A 12872-nucleotide genomic window follows, 5' to 3' on the forward strand; every position below is an offset into this window, starting at 1 on the left:
CAGAAACTCCTGAACACTCAGATGGACGAAGCAGAACACATTGTCCTGGTACAGGCCTCTCTCCTCTTTAAAGATCTGTGTGAACACTCCTGAGTACACTGAGGCTGCTCTGATATCGATGCCACAATCTGTCAGGTCTGATTCATAGAAGATCAGGTTTCCTTTCTGCAGCTGCTCAAAAGCCAGTTTTCCCAGAGACTCGATCATCTTCCTGCTCTCTGGACTCCAGTGTGGATCTGTCTCAGCTCCTCCATCATACTTGACCTTCTTCAGTTTTAGATGAACCACCAGGAAGTGGATGTACATCTCAGTCAGGGTCTTGGGCAGCTCTCCTCCCTCTCTGGTCTTCAACAGCTCCTCCAGAACTGTAGCAGTGATCCAGCAGAAGACTGGGATGTGGCACATGATGTGGAGGCTTTGTGATGTCTTGATGTGGGAGATGATCTCTCTGGCCTGCTCCTTATCTCTGAACCTCTTCCTGAAGTACTCCTCCTTCATTGGGTCAGTGAACCCTCTGACCTCTGTCACCATGTCAACACAGTAAGGAGGGATCTGATTGGCTGCTGCAGGTCGTGTGGTTATCCAGAGGCGAGCAGAGGGAAGCAGGTTCCCCCTGATGAGGTTGGTCAGCAGCACGTTGACTGAGGTGGACTCTGTCACATCAGTCAGGATCTCAGTGTTGTGGAAGTCCAGAGGAAGTCGACACTCGTCCAGACCGTCAAAGATGAAGACGACCTGGAACAGATCAAACCTGCAGATTCCTGCTGCTTTGGTTTCAGAGAAGAAGTGATGAACAAGTTCCACCAAGCTGAACTTTCTCTCTTTCAGCACATTCAGCTCTCTGAAGGTGAAGGGAAATGTGAAGTGTATGTCCTGGTTGGTTTGTTCTTCAGCCCAGTCCAGAGTGAACTTCTGTGTTAAGACTGTTTTCCCAATGCCAGCCACTCCCTTTGTCATCACTCTTCTGATTGGTCGGTCTCTTCCATGTGGGGCTTTAAAGATGTCTTCTTGTCTGATGGTTGTTTCTGGTCTGTCTGGTTTCCTGGACGCTGTTTCAATCTGTCTGACCTCATGTTCCTCATTGACCCCTCCAGCCCCTCCCTCTGTGATGTAGAGCTCTGTGTAGATCTGGTTCAGAAGGGTTGGGTTTCCTGCTTTAGAGATCCCCTCAAACACACACTGGAACTTCTTCCTCAGGACAGATTTGAGTTTACGTCCACAAACTGGACCAGGAGTTCCTGAACAAACAAAAACATAGTAAAATTAATTTTAAAAATATAACATTTTGATTCCTCTAAACGACTATATGAACATGTTTCCCTCCGTGTGTTGATGTCAGTGAACCTCTCATTTGTCCATCATGTTGAATCTTTAGAGAAATCCTCTTACCGCTCTGCAGACGCTCAGCCAGCTCCTCCTGCTTCATCCTCCTCAGGAAGTTCACTGTGATCTTCACTAATGCCTCTCTGCTGCTCCTCCTCTGCTCTTCATCCTCACCATCCAACACCTCCTCATCCTCCCTCTGACTCCCTGAGCATTCTGGGTAATCTGGACTCAGAGCCTTGTGGATCTTCTTCAGCTCATTCTTGACAAAAGTGACCATGTTCTCCTCCAGCAGCTGGAACAGAAACTCTATGAGTGACAGCATCAAACTAAAACCATGGAGCCAAACATCAGATCCATGTTGGGCAGACTGACAATCCACTGGTGTCAAAGTGCAGCATGGAGATGATGGTGAACACAACAGATGTAACAGCAGCTGTTGGACATGTCCTCACCATAAATATGGAGTCCAGGTGTGTTTGATGCTGCTGGGCAGACTGACCACTGGGAACCTCTGAGCTCTCCTGGTCCACTCTGTGGAGGAATCAGTGTCAAGTCAACATCAGGACAGAGAGATAATACAAGATGGACTTTATATGTCCCCTGAGGACGTTCACAACAGACAGAGACACTTTGGTTTCAGACCTGGTCCAACAACACGTCGTACAAACTGGTTCTTTTCTACAATAACCTGAGTCTGACTGTCAGTTACAGCTTACATCTGATCAGCTGATCCACGTCCTCCTTTAAAGTTAACGGGCCAGTCCTTTGAGTGGTCGCTCTTTAAAGACAGACAGCTGGGTTCAGGAGAGTCTGGTCTCTGCTGCTGGATCCTGAAACAACACAGCTCATGTTTGACAGTTTTAGGTTTTCAAAAGAATTCTCTGCAAAGTTATTTAAGGGTTACAAATGTGAATGAGTTCCTTTTCCTACATTTTGTAACAATGGGCCTCATTCACCAATATCTCTTTAAGTTCAATCATCTTCTATCCAGCTCATCCTCACTAGGGTGGAGGGTGAGCTGGAGCCTTTCTCAGCTGACTTTGGGCAGGAGGCGGGGTTCACCCTGGACAGGTCACCAGTCTATCACAGGGCCAACATATACACACACACATTCTTACACAACTATGGGCAATTTAGAGTCACAAGTTAACCTGCATGTCTTTGGTCTGTGGGAGGAAGCTGGAGAGAACCCACACATGCATGGGGAGAACATGCAAACTCTACGTCAGATTCATGAACGTGTTGTTAAATCAAGAATGCCAGAGAAGGTGAGTTGAGAAGGAAATGTAAAATGTCCAAACAAAAATCTACAGGGAGCGTCGGACTCCAAACATAAAAAGAACTTTAGTGCTGAAGTGGAGCGACTGCTGCAGGAAGTGAACAAAAAGCTGCTGTTATATTTAGCAGCGTCAGCAGTGGATGCAATAACAGAAAGAAACATGCATGGGATGCTGTCAGTCATTCACTGAACATGTGTCTGAGTTATAACTCAGTTTGTAATGAGAATCATTGAAATGTGACTCCACAGGAAGAACGTTCAATAGAAACTCAAAACCCATGAAATGTAGTTTTGTCTCTTACATCCGATCAGCTGATCCACGTCCTCCTTTAAAGTCAACGGGCCAGTCCTTTGAGTCGTTGCTCTTTAAAGACAGACAGCTCGGTTCAGGAGAGTCTGGTTTCTGCTGCTGGATCCTGAAACAACAACACAACTGATGAATGTGCATGTTGGAGAAAAACTGATGAAACATATCTTCAATCTTTTAATAAACACAACAACTGACTTTTAGAGAGAAAAGTCTTTCTGACTGTTTTAAACTCTGACCTTTGACCTGTGGTCTGGCTCTTGGTTTTAGAGGGAGGGGCTCCCTCCTCTCTGTCCTCACACTGATCCATGCTGCTGAGCTCACATCCACATCAGCTCACACACACTTTGTAGCTTCACCTGCAGAGGAAACACACATCATTCATCTGCACAGCAGCTCACATGTCCATCATGTCTCCAGCTGCTCCTCCACTGATTGGCTCTTCTCCTCTGCTTCATATCAGTGTCAGCTGAATGCAGTCACACAGCAGTGAGGAAGAGGAAGCTGCCATCAGCTGCTCTACTTCTACCATCAGTCTGGGCTGTTTCACATCTATTGGATGATCAAGGCAATTACCTAACTCATGAGAACTTTTGTGTTAAATATAACTTTCAGTGCTCAACTAAGGAATACAATAAAATAATCAAACAATGACTCAACAACTGGTGATGCATTCAAATGTTCTGGAAATGAGATCATTATGTGTGACGGGAGTCAGTTTGGTAATAAATTATTTTCAGATAAGTTCATTCGAAATATTTTGACTGTACAATACTACCCTTACCAACTAAAAATAAAATATGTTCTAAGAGATTACAGTGTTGTGGAGGCAAGAAAGATAAAGAAACGATATTTATCTTATCCAATCCCTCATGAAGCAAAAGAGGTCACATTTAAAATACTAAATGATATTTATCCATCGAACCACATCTAAGATTTAATTGGGATAATAATTTGTGTGGTTTTTGCGAGAGTGACATTGAAACAGTGGAACATATTTTCTTTGAATGTGAACATGTTATACAATTTTGGATATTGTTTCAAAGCTGATTATTAAACAAATTATTTTGCACCCGTTAAATTGGATGTCGATTAAAGTTGGAGTGCAATTAAAGGGGGAAAAAAATTAGACTTCTTTGTGAACAGCTTGATTACGCTTGGAAAACATTTCATTCACAGCTGCAAATACCTCAAGGTGAAGCCCCACATCAACGGATGGAAGAATGAACTCAAAATATACAAAAAGTCCTTGTACTACATGACAAACAAAAATGCCCAGAGACTCTTTTCTATATTGGATTTGTTTACCCTCCTTGAATTAGAGCCTCACATTGTTGTTCTCCTTTCTTTTTCTTTTCATTGGCTTGCTAGCTGATTCAACATTTTCAATTTTTGTGTCACAAATGTGCCTTAAATGTTTGTAATTTGTTGATACTTGAAATAAATATATTCTACTATCAGTCCACTAGATGGCGTCATGAAGCTGCAGCCCAGCAACATGATCCATGGACCACTGTTTCCATCCACTGACACACACAAGGACTGAGATCCACTGAGTTGATGTGACACAGTCTCTGTGTGGACAGCGTCCCTGTAGAAAACCACTGGATCAAACAAGCTACACACACAACAACTGGGCCAAGACTTATTTCACCTCACAGCTCCACTATCACAACATTCAGTCATTTCACTCTCCAGCTGCCACTGACACTTATTGTCTCTGTCCATCCATTCATCGTCTGCTCCATCAAATGTCACAAAATACAGACAAATGATGCGTTCAAGTTCCTCTCAGTCTGAGGCCACGTCTTCAAATGTCTCATTTTGTCACAGCAACAATCAAAGAGACAAAAATATTCAGTTTACAGTCAAATTAAACAGAGAAAACAAGGAAATCTAAAGTTTTTGAGGCTGAAAATTGAAAATTTCTACTTGAAAAATGTTGATTGAACAACTGTTGGCAGTAACAGCTTCTGCTCTTATTCCAGCGCTTCTACCGACAACATCCACACAACATGGAGGACACGGTTCTACCGACAACATCCACACAACATGGAGGACACGGTTCTGTCGGTCCAGACTTTACAGTTACAGCTCTGACTCAGCTACAGTCACATTACAACAACACAACAACAACACAACGACAAGTTGAAGGGCAGAGAACTCAGGTAACGACAGGTGTTAACGAGGAAAACATTCAGACTGTTCACCTTACCTTCACACGGGGAAATAAACTGCGACACAACCGCTGGGTCAAAGGTCAACTTTAACACTTTGAACTGTGACTCACCTGTTCATCATGATGTTATCTTATCTGGATTAATTACCTGCTGCTTCTTTGCACTTTGCTCCAAGAAATAAAATCCAAAGTGAACAAAGAACATTTATCACACACACAACATTAACATAAAGGTGAACTGAACCAGACACTATGACAATTATCTGTCACTGACATGAAACACTCAGTGGAGAACTTTGAATGAATCAGGTGATAATTATTATCATGAACAGTTATTGGTAGTCTAACAGCTAGAATAGTGCTGTGATGGCACTTATGGTCCAGCAGGGGGTTTAATACAAGTAGATCCATCAGGAGGAAACCACTGGAGTGAAATAGAGAGCCTAAGTGGAAGCAGGAAGTAACGTTGCCATGGGAACTCAATTCGGAAAAAACCTCCATGTAAGTGAACGGGAGTCAAAAAATTACTAATCTGATTGAATTGTGCCATGAGAAAAAAATATGACCTCTACCTGTTTAAAACATCATTGTTTCATGAAGAGAAATCAGCAGTTTGTTGTAAAACTATTGTAAAATAAAATGGTCATAAAAAGGTCATGTATTTTTCTCATGACACAATCATGAAATAAAATTTTAACTCCAGTTCACCTACATGGAGATTTTTTTCCTAATTGAGGTCCCATGGCGAGCTTCACTTCTGCTTCCACTTAGGCTCTCTATAACCAAGTCTGACTGATCTCCAAGGTTTCAGAGAGATGGAGAATGTGTGAGCGATGGAAACTCCACATACACACAGCAAGAGATGAAGTGAAGACATAAAGCACAGAGTCAGATCTGAGCTCTCATAGAAGAACCTCAGAGAGGTAAGGAAGAATTAATCCACCTTTATTTTGAAAGGTGAAACTTCCTCCAGATGGAGTCCACGGCGTTGAAGAGGCACATATAATAGCAGACTGTTTAGACGGGGAGAGGAGGTGAGACTTAATACTGGACCCGGTGAGGTGGTTGGGTGTCCGGTAAGCTAGCTGGTTGTCAGCTGTCAGGGATTTTCCCACGCTGTCAGACGCAGTTGTATCAAAGTGTGGGACAAAGTGCAGCTTAAAAACAGGATTCAGTGACTAGAAATCCTATGAGCGGTTAAAAACAACTAGAGGAGCAACTATAGCAACTATAAAACAGAGTAAAAAGTGTTTGTATTTTGTTTGTTTTTCAAGTCGCAGGGGGAGAGCTCAGTTGTCAGTGTAGGCAGTCACTGCAAAAACTCAAAATCTTTCCAAGAATATTTGTCTTATTACTTGTCAAAATGTCTCATTTCTAGTCTCAAAACTAACCTCTTTCCACTTAAAACAAGACTCATCATCTAAAAATTAACTTGTTTTTAGATCATTTTCATTTGTTTCAAACAATTTGTCACTTGAAATAAGTAGAAAAATCTGCCAGTGAAAGCAAGTTTTTTGTGCCACTATCAGATTTTTCTACTTATTTCAAGTGAAAATCTGCTTGAAAGATGTAAAAAGTGTCTAAAAACAAGCTACTTTTTAATGTGATGAGTCTTATTGATGATGAGATTAGTTTTGACTAGAAACAAGACACATATTCTTGGTGAGATGTTGAGTTTTTGCAGTGAGTCACTGACGCCATCTTGCTACCTGTCTGTCATACTTCCATCACTATGTTCTTGTTTTCCACCGTTTGAGGTTTGACTGCTCATGAATGACATGTTAGTAGAGTATAAACCCAGTAGAGCTCTGAGATCTACTGACTCAGGTCAGATAGTGGTGCTCAGAGTTCAGACCAGACATGGTGAAGCAGCATTTAGCTGTTATGCTGCACACAACTGGAACAAACTACCAGCAGAACTGAGATCAGAAACATTTCTCTTTTCATGTGCTTATAGCTGAGCTCTTTTAAGAACTTAAAACTTTATCTATTTTCTTTTATTTTACATTTTTACTCTTGCTTTTAACTCTGTTTTTAGTGTTTGTTTTTATTCTGTTTTCATGCTTCTCTTTTTTTCCCTAAATGTTTTGTCTTTATGTAAAGCACATTGAGTTGCCTTGGTATGAAATGCGCTATATAAATAAAGATGCCTTGCCTTGCTCCTATTTTAATGACGCTAACACTCACTATGAATGACCAGGTGAGGTCACAGGTGAGTGAGAAGGTGTTGCTGACCTCACCTGAAGTATCTGACAAACACACACACAGTGGTTTAATATAATCTTAATGTGACACTCATGTGTTTGTGTGTGTTTGTTGTGTAACTGTGATAATCAACAGTTCACAGTGACAAACAGCTGGCGGCCATTTTGACTGTTTCTGACCTGCTGCAGAGCGACAACGTCCTGACGTCAGAGCTTTGTGTCGTGTAGCTCAACAGGTTCAGGTGAGATTCTGCCTCATGTGACGTCAGCGCCCCCTACTGTCATAAACCTGCACCTGCATCACAGAGCAAAGGAGGAAAGGCACAGGATTATGGGTAATGGTCACATCAACAGAGGATTTGCTTTGAGGTAAAGAGTGAGAAGAACTCTGTAAAGAAGAAGAAAATGACCTGGAGTGTCATTCTTCAGAGACGTTTCACTGCTTCACATTTTTACAATCTTTAGTGAACAATATCCACTATTTCATTTTCTTCAGCTGCTGTGAGGAACATGGAGCTGGGCTTCCTATCAGAGATCATTGCAGTCCTCACATGGAAACGGATCAGGGAGTTTTTCTGCCACGTTTTCCTCCAACACTTACAAAACATTGATTAAAGCTGTGAACCATCATCCATGTCGTCCTTTTTAATGTTACTGTAACCCAGTAGATGATTGGCTCTAATTATATGAATATATAATATAATAATATTGTTTGTTTACCTCAAAATTCATTTATTTTAGGCAGCAGAAAGCTCTTATCGTCCCCACAGAAACATGAACATGACCTACAGTTACTATTGTTTGTGCATTAAAGGAAGATTTAAGGCATTGATAAGCTGTTATGAGCTATGACATATTGTGTGGATGCTGAACTCACTGTATTGTGTTGGTGTGTGTGTATTTCTTGCACTGATAATGTGCATTATAGACGGAGAACCTGCTAAATATGTTCATTACGAGCAAAAGCAATGTTGTGAATTTAAAAATTGAAGTGTTTGATTTGTGTTTTTACTGTTTCACAGTTGATAACTTAAAGGATTCGTTTAATGGTTAAAAAGAGATTAAAGAAAATGAATCATATTTCATGGTTAAAAGTAAAACAAAAAGTATTTTAATTTGTGGAAAACAGCTAAAATCATCACATTTCATGGCAGAAGAAAAAAAGCTAAAATAATTTACAGGATGGTTTTAAAATGTGTAAAAATAAATATTCCAATTGATAGGCTATAGAACTAAAACCTGTACAGTTAATAAAATGTTTTCTATTATTACACTATTGTATTAGAGTACTAGTGTGTTTAATTGTGTGATTGTGTGATGTGAGTATGGCCATAAAGAGAAGAGTGTTATGACTATGTACTAACAGTCCTGTCTCTGTTCCACAAAGACTTTCAAACAACATTAATTAAAACTCATTTTTGTTATTATTATTTTTCTCATGTGGACATTTCCCATATGTGATAGAGAACAATTTGATTTGTCATTTGTGAAGAACAAAAAGAAAGAAACCGTGGAACATGAAGTCAGTTATTGTCTTGAATTTTCATTTTATCTTTATTTTTCATAAAGCATATGTTAACTCCATAGTAGCTTGTGGCTTCATTTCCTCATTGTGTTTATCACTCACCTAAGCCTCCTATTACGAGCCCAGTCTTTCCTGGTCCATATAGCTTCATATCCTGTGACACTCTGAATGAAATACTGAGGGGAACTTCATTGTGTTGAGACATTTTTGATAATAACATTTTATATATCCCATATTCCTTTAGTGTTGTTTTTGGTGTTATTAAATATTGTCCTATAGTTTTCTTTTCTACAGAGCTTTATAATATTGGTTCACTTATTCTGATACTTACATGTATTTTCTGCCTCTTTAGTTCTTTGTTTAATAAATTCTCTGTAGAGTGTATTTGTCTTTTGACAGGCGTTTCCTAATCCCTTCATGATCCATGGTCCATCTATAGAGGCTACTTTAGTTTGCTGCTTTGTTGTTTCACTGGACACTTTTTGTTTAATAATGATGTGAATATTCTTAAAATGTTCCATATACATTGTTAATATGGTTTTCATTATAAACTGTTTACAAGTCATTCCTAAACACATTGATGTTTTCCTCTGTCCTCACTCTGCTGTAATGTGTTTTATTAATTTATCTGGCTGCTTTGTCTTGTACTTGCTGCTGTAACAGAGTTAAGGAGTTAGTAATTCCACTAACTGTAATTCTGTTATTATGGAAGCTGCACTACACTTAGTTTATTATTATTATTTATCTGCCTGTTACAATATGAAGTCGTTCACTACTTTATTTATTTTTTATCTATTTATTTATTATGATCTATGAGTTAGAAGCTCTTATTTTGAAACGCCACACTAACGAGCCCCTGCAGACTTCGCGGGTTGACCCGTTTCTAGGCAACAGTCTGCTGTGGGAGCCTCGTGGTAGGTTGACTTGTACTGAGCTCCGTTAATCTAACTTTCTATTTGAGGGTTAAAGGTGACTTTATTGATCATACATGTGAAGATCTGCTCCAGACAACAACTGCTGATGTTCTGTGATGATGCTGAGTGAGATACATGACAAGTTCATTGATACGGAAAAGCTTTTCACTCACTTTGATAGCTTCATGTTAGCTTGTGGCTAATCCTAGCAGCGTGACTGTTGAACAGGCAGAGAGTGTTGTGAAGGTTATTTTGTTCCAGTGTGTGTGTGTGTGTGTGTGTGTGTGTGTTATCCTGAGCTGTGACTGTGAAGCCTGATGCAGAGATTATTTCTCCTCTTTTCATTAGCAGATGTAAATAAAGTCTGATGGGAGTCTGACAGTGACGGTCCTTGTCCTCTGTGAAACTACACGACGACGCATGAGAAAGCACTGAACCGCTACGCTGCCATCAACTGTAACAACTGGTAGGTGCTCACTGAGCTCAGAGATTCATAGTCCACTCACTGGCTTGTTTTCTGTCTCATTGGTCAATATGTGCTCCGTTAAAGGGATAGTTCACCCAGAATTCAAATTTCACTCATTATCTCCTCCCCCTCATGTGGACTAAGGGCTCGGAGAAGTTTCAGAGTCCTCCGTGGCTTCTCTGAGTTACAGCGGGGCTCCGTGCAGCAGTATTTGTCCATATAATGGTTATGAATGGACACCACTTTTCTTCGTAACAAAAAGACACACCAAAAAACATCCAAATACCTCCATACTGCTCGTCTGTAATGTAGTAGTAGTAGTAAACCTTTATTTTACCAGGCAAGAATTGCTAAGAATACATTCTTATTAAAGGGATAGTTCAACATTTTGGCAAATTGGCCCATTGCCATAATCGCTATAGTCATAGCAGTAGGTTCATTACCTTTAATTGTAGGTGTAAGCTATTTTCAGTACGGCGGAGCGCAGCAGCTGGCTGCTCAGAGCTACGCTATGGAGGCTAATGGAATTTCTTGGTTTCCCTCATTAAACTCATCAAATTCAACATCCCAAAACTCCACAGCGCTTTTGTAGACAAGTTGTGACCTGCACAACCACCACGCTATGAGATAATGACGGGACGATACGAAACGGAGCCGTTTTCGAGGTAAATACAGGGTAAATACGGAGACTGCTTGCTGAAAAACTGTCCCTGAACGCAACGCGCATCAGCGGTTTTTTATGAATTTACCTCGAAAACGGCTCCGTTTCGTATCGTTCCGTCATTATCTCATAGCGTGGTGGTTGTGCAGCTCACAACTTGTCTACAAAAGCGCTGTGGAGTTTTGGGATTTTGTATTTGATGAGTTTGATGAGGGAAACCAAGAAATTCCCTTAGCCTCCATAGCGTAGCTCTGAGCAGCCAGCTGCTGCGCTCCGCTGTACTAAAAATAGCTTACACCTACAATTAAAGGTAACGAACCTACTGCTATGACTATAGCAATTATGGCAATGGGCCAATTTGCCAAAATGTTGAACTATCCCTTTAAGGCAATGGCCTGGTAGGAGGTGAAAGACCTCCTAAGGGGAAGGGAGAGGGAGAGAATAACATAAAATATAAACAATAAAAGCACATACAACAACAGTGACACAAAAGAAGAAAGAATAGAGACAATAAGCCAACATAATGCAATGACATACCACAAAATGACAGTTAGTTTGACGTACAGTGACATACAACAAGTTACTGTATGTAAGGACAGAGACACTAAAAGTAAAAACAGTGACAACCATAAATGAGACAGTAACAAAACAACCACAGTAACAGACGGTGTTAGTGAGGTTAGTGAGGTGATAGGATCAGAGAGAGCTTTGGCTGGGACAGCTGCAGGTATACTTTAAGGATTTAGTTATGACATGTTGTTGTTCCGAAAAAAAATTAAATAAGTATATGTTTTAAGCTTGTTTGTAGTGGAAGCTCCCAGCACTGCTCTTCCTGGTCCGTCCAAATCTCGCGTGATTTGCATTGACACCCAGTTCACGGCTCAGCAAATCGTGCGAGATTCTGGCAGAGCAACACTGGGAGCTTCAGCTACAAACAAGCTTAAAATATAGACTTATTTAATTTTTTTCGGAACAATTTCTCATGTCGGGGCTTCAATACAAGAGGGACATTACAGACGAGCAGCATGGAGGTATCTGGATGTTTTTTGGTGTGTCTTTTTGGACGAAGAAAAGTGAGCTCCGTTCTCAACCGTTATATGGACATGCAGTGCTGCACAGAGCCTCAATGTAACTCAGAGAAGCCACGGAGGACTCTGAAACTTCTCCCAGCCCTTAGTCCACATGAGGGGGAGGAGATAATGAGTGAAATTTGAATTTTGAGTGAACTATCCCATTAAGGCGGCACAGTGGGCTGTGATTCTGCTGGGTCCAGTGGTTTTTGGATATAGGCTCATGCTGAACATTGTATTGATAAACTCATTAGTCATTCTGTGCTTATTGGGATTTAGCAGATCAGTGTTTAGTAGATAACGTTTAGCTTCATTGTTGAAAACCACTTTGCTGTGGAGCCGTGGTTCTGCTGGAGTTCTTCCTGTCTCTGCCAAATCAAAAACGAGAGGTTTAATCAGCAAAACTTCAAACTCTTTTAGAACAAAAAACACATTGATCACATCATTTTGTCTCTAGTCTTTGGTTTAGAATTAAAAACCAGATACATCTACATGAATTTGGTTTATGGTTTCAAAATAAAACAATAACAGGAATTTCCAAAAACCAAGAAGGCACCATTTGTAATTGTTTATTAATTTCTTGATTGTGACATCAATGGTGTCATATTTTCTTGTAGTTTTAAAATAAATCACACACTTGTGTTTTTAAATGATAATAAATGATGGATTATCTGATGAGACCTGAAACAGTGAACATTTAACACTCAACCTGTTCATATTATTATCAATGTAACGCAGTGCCACCTAACAACCACAAGGGTTCAGGGCATGAACTTCTCTGTCCTGTAGCTTTGACAGTGTTTAAAGAAAAGTCCAGTAAATAGCTGTTAAAAGCAGGAGGTCAGCTTGTGGAAACATCAGTGTGCGTCACCATGGTCTGACTGGAGTTTTCTTCACTAACAGCTTCTCCTTCATCGATGCTGACGACCTGTGAGCTCCAT

At 40.5% G+C, this 12872-nt stretch overlaps 1 protein-coding gene across 1 annotated transcript in view; it reads right to left on the reverse strand.

Annotated features, from left to right (window-relative positions):
* The window catches only part of LOC311004357 (uncharacterized protein), an 84252-nt gene that overhangs the window by 7339 nt on the left and 64041 nt on the right, over positions 1 to 12872 (reverse strand). The window lies entirely within an intron of this gene.

This window comes from Trachurus trachurus (genome assembly GCF_905171665.1).
Source record: "Trachurus trachurus genome assembly, chromosome: 21".
NCBI classification, from domain to species: Eukaryota; Metazoa; Chordata; class Actinopteri; order Carangiformes; family Carangidae; genus Trachurus; species Trachurus trachurus.